This window comes from Papaver somniferum, chromosome 7 (assembly GCF_003573695.1).
Source record: "Papaver somniferum cultivar HN1 chromosome 7, ASM357369v1, whole genome shotgun sequence".
Lineage (NCBI taxonomy): Eukaryota > Viridiplantae > Streptophyta > Magnoliopsida > Ranunculales > Papaveraceae > Papaver > Papaver somniferum.
The window spans coordinates 160485549-160490475 of NC_039364.1; the positions used below are offsets into that span (position 1 = coordinate 160485549).

General features: G+C 34.7%; 1 long non-coding RNA gene across 7 annotated transcripts; it reads left to right on the plus strand.

Annotated features, from left to right (window-relative positions):
• Positions 1-731: 731 nt before the first annotated feature.
• On the plus strand, positions 732-4564 carry LOC113298908. 7 transcript variants are annotated; one of them, XR_003334464.1, is made up of 6 exons: positions 732-1236; positions 1348-1409; positions 1583-1701; positions 2970-3097; positions 3206-4113; positions 4216-4564. It is a non-coding gene; the product is annotated as an uncharacterized LOC113298908 (long non-coding RNA). The 7 variants fall into 7 exon arrangements; XR_003334465.1 differs by having other exon boundaries at positions 1583-1696; XR_003334463.1 differs by having other exon boundaries at positions 732-976; positions 1101-1236; positions 2970-4113.
• Positions 4565-4927: the final 363 nt, after the last annotated feature.

The window sequence follows — 4927 nt, forward strand, 5'->3', positions numbered from 1 at the left end:
AAAAAGTAATGCATAAGACTTTATGCAGCTAAAACAAAATAATGCATAATGTCTTATGCATCTAAACAAAACTGATGCATAACCAGAAAAGTGAAAAAGTAATGCATAAGACATTATGCAGCTAAAACAAAATAATGCATAATGTTTTATGCATCTAAACAAAACTAATGTTATGCATAAGACATTATGCATAACATCTTTAATTCAAATCTAATCATAAATTTCCGATTGAGATTAAAAACATGGAGACAAATAAGGTATGAAAATTTCCAATTCAGTTGATATCGAAATACTGCAACACACTTCTTACCCTTTTCAACTTCAATTTTAATTTCTTTTTACTTCTCGAATAATCAAAGACAACAGAAACCCAAAATCCCCAGATTTAAACAGCAGATTTTGAAACAGAAACCCTAGTTTTATTGAGAAGATTATTCAGAAAAGGATTTGGGAAAAGATTTGACAAAGGGAAAAATCCAAATGTTAAAAACGAAGAATCGGAATTCACCATTGTTTTCTTCTCGCTTCTCTCTGTTCGTCGCTCGAAGAAAAGGGTAGTTTGGCCTTTTAAAAACTGAGAAGCATAATTTCATAAATTATGGGTCTGCTACGAATTTTTGACGGGAAAATGGATGCGCGCCTGAACTTTTCTGTCCGTGAGTTTGACAGTGGAAAAATCTGGGAGAATGGATCTCCCTGTAGTTTTCACACTTCTCAATACCATAGCAACCTTCGCCTCTCAGTACCATTACCTTTACCATCGCCTCTCATTTTTATTTTTCAGTAATTTCCCCTTTGCTTAAAAACAAATCCGGATAGGAATCTCAGAATGAGAAAACCCTTCGAAGAAGAAGAAAAAAAAATGAAACCCTATGAATTCTCAGATTCAAGAAACTCCAAACTCAATTCAAGAAAGGATTCTCAATTCGGAAATTCTCAGATTCAAGAAACTCCAAACTCCAAACTCAATTCTTCTGTAAGCCCAATTTTCGATTTTAATTTTTCGATCCGTTATATATATATATATGGCATCGATTCAACATCGATTCGTTAGGTATAAGATTTTTATGAATTTTACTGACAATCCCTAGTTCTGCTAGGGTTTGTAAACTGAATCGGTTTGTAAATTTAGATACCGTAATTCGATTCCTAGAGTATCAAGATTTTGTTTAAGTGATGGATGAAAACAAAGATGAGCCTGTGAAATGTTTTAAAATTGGAGAAGCTGCATTGAAGGTTGGTGATCGCACTCGAGCTTTGAAATTCATTAATAAAGCTCGTAGACTTGTATGAATAGTTTTGAACAGAAACATTATTTTTTCGTTTTGCTTTTGATTGATTTTGTAGGATTTCAAGCTTGTCAATCACCCGGCGTGGGACCTTTGTACTTGATGCCTTAAGCTAATTTTGTAAGTTTTTATTGGTTCAAATTTCTATAGTGTTTGATTCGGTTAATGATAAGTGAAATTGGAATTAGAGTTTGTTGGTAAACAAATTAGTGGTTTCATGTTTCTGGACTAGTGTTTTAGTTCTAGCTGGTGTGGAGTGTGGCTTGTTTTATTGTTGTATTCTTGTATTCAAGGAACTTGAGGAGGAAAAAGATATTAGTTATGGGACTGTGCAACCACAGATGAAGAAAGTCTTTGGTGATCGTTTTCCATGTTCTTGGATCTTGGATTTCCTCTCCACCAACCTTGTATGGTGATTATCTCTCATTTCTTATTATTTTGAATTCATATTTGTTAAATTAATGCTACCATATATGTGGGTAAGACTGCCGCATATACATTTTTAACACGAAATCTCATTTTTATAGAATTTTTCTGCTGCAATATTGCTTTTTGTTAAATTAATTTTCCAATTAGTTTTGCAAGTGCTAGTAGATAATCATCTATTAAGCCTGAAAATTTCATAAGTTGAATTGCTTGTTTGAACACCCAGTATGCATGTGCTTATATTTGAGATGGTGCAGAAGTCAACCATCATACTTAGCTTTGCAGTTTGTGAAGGCTTGGCAGAAGTTTTAAGATGCTTATTGTGATGTAGAATGGCTGAAAGTAAACGTTTCATTTAATTCATTGTGGTAGTGCAAACGAACTGATGAACAAATGGTTTTCCTTAGTGTTGAATTAGGTTTCCTGATAATTCAACTGGGTTAAAGAGAACTGAAACAGGCGAACTTATAGGCCGTACCTGTTATTTCATTTGCTGGGAGTGAATTTTATTCAGAGTGAAATACACGATACACTGAAACTGAATGTTCTTTATCCTCTTAGGCTGGCAAATATGTAGCTACGACCAGTAGTGATAATGAATTAGGGGATTATAAATCATAGTTTTCTTCCAAGATAACGTATCTTTTCCTGTAATTAGGATTGTAGCTTTTACTTCTATAGATGTTAAGAATTTAGTTCTGTGACATGATCACCTGTTGTGTATTTTTCCACAGACAGAAGTTACTCTGGCAGAGAAACGACATGCTAGGTTTATTCATGAGGAATACAAAGAGAAGATTTGGGTGATTAGCGATCTTGTTTTTGTAGTCTTGATATATTGTTGCTCCATTTATTTATATCTATTATAGCTGTAAACTTTTTGCTTAACCTAGTTTTGCCATATGACTTGTTTGGAATGTGCCAAGTGAATATCTGATTCACTTGCTTACGTGATTCACTAGTTACTTGAGGATCCAGGGAGTTGGATTTATAATATGTCGTGCCAGTTAGCGTGATAGGTTCACTAATGGGGCACAAAACCTTAAAAGCCACTGCAAATGAGGGAACAGGTTTTTCTTATTTGCATTCAGGATTATTAATGTCTGGGCTACATTCTCTAATCTAAGTAATTAAAAATATCGTTGCTTAATTGTATGCAGTTTCTCGTGCTTTTGGTAGATTTATATTTGATTTTACGTTTAGTCTTCTTTTATTTTCATACCGAAGTTTCTTATCAAATTATTAATTTTAAAGGTGGATAGAGGCGGGTTTGCATCGGAACAATAATTATATCCAAAATGATCTCCTAGACTTAATAAATGTGAAGGTGAAGTGCCCCTCCAGTTTTCAGCACCAGAAGAAGGTTGAATGCCTCGCGATTAGTGAGAATTTTCTGAACTTATATATAGGATTGTTTTATTGCTAAACTTTCTGGCCAATACATTTTTATTTGGGTGACTAAGTTTTATGGGTTCCAATGGTATGTCCAGGTATGACGGGCCATCTATGCTATGGGTTTTCCCCATGAAAGCAAGGAACTTTCAAAGGTATGCTTACTTTGAGTATATTTCCACAAATTCAGAAACAACTCTCTTTTTTCCTATTAGTTCAGTGGGCCTTGTAAAACTGTTGTTACTATTTCATGCTTGCTCGTGTAGATTAATTTCTTTTGCCGATTTGTCAACAACTTAAGATAATATACCCGAGCCATGTCGTTGACTTCTTTTTGCGCAAAGCATCCCGTGATCTACCCATTAGTCAGCAAATCATATACATGGAGTGGCAATTGTGGTTCCTCTATATACAATTGTTCCACTTTGTTATTGATGATCAACCAGAAAGTCAGGGTTCATGTTACTGCAATAGATGGTGAACCAGAAAATTGGGGTTCATGTTACTGAATATATGCTAATTCTGAAAATTTGTGTACCAATGAGATATCAATGGGACAAGAGTTGTCGAAGTTCTATCTGTTGACTAAGTTGCTTGAAGTTCTATATATGTTGCTTGAAGTTCTATATGTTTAGTTGCTCATCTTCTCGCTCACGCTATCTATCCAATGACAACTGGATTCTTTGTTCGATCGAGATTGTTCAGAAATATGCAGGGGGGGTATTTTGTAGGCCCTTTCCATTAGAACATTTTGGAGGCACTTCCCCATGTGTCTTTTTGAACCTATCCTGCATTGGTCAAGTCTATCATGTAAACTTCTGTATTTAGTTATTGGTGGAAACATTGCACAGAAATTTGAAAGCTTGAGGTGGCTACTGAATTGGTTATCCCTCAATTCCTGGGTACAAAATTTCAGCTTGGATTGGTTGTTGAAAGCATCAAAGCTAATTTGTCAGTGAAGAGAAGGTTATCGTATGAGTACGGACAACTAGTTTATTATGCTAAGGTGTGTCTTAGTATCTGCATATGTTGATAACCATTATATTCATACATATTTTTTCTAAGTGGTAGTTGACATGGTTGGATTGTTAACTTGGGTTCTTTGTAGGAAGATTATGCAGTTAGATAGTTTGAGTAGAATACGGTCAAGAAGTGTATGCTGACCAGGCTCACTCCTGCCTGTCTGCAAGGGCTTGTTAGCTGTCTTGTTCAAGAAGTATTGCTATGGGATTGACTTTGATGTATAGGTATCTCCTTGTGAAGGATCCTTTTATCTTGTAGGGGTCTTGTCGTGTGAGCTTACGGTGTTTGATTCTATTTTATTGTTGGTTTGATACTAATGTTTGTTAGTTGGTGATGCTAAATACTTAAGTATTATTAGCATTTTGTAAAAGACATTGATACAAGCGAGTCTGTAAAAACATTTTGTTTAAATAAATGTATATTCCTCTTTATTTTCCATGTATTCTTACTATATGTGATCATGTTGGCCATCTACCTAACGGGAAATGAAGACTTGCAGAATCGTTGTAAATTAGACTTTACCATGACAGTTTCGTGAAGAAACTGCTACCTTAATACCTCTTATGTGACAGTTCTTTTTAAAAATGACCCCCTATGCAGAAATCACTAGTACAAATATGGGATTTGGTGAGAGTTTTATTTAAACGATGTTACCGTAACTTGTGAACAATGACAGGTTCATGCAGAAACTGTTACCTTAGTGAAAGAATTCAATTTTCTGATGACAATTTTACTAATAAAATGTTAACCTAAGTAGCCAATAATGACAGGTTTTGACAGAAACTGTTACCATACAG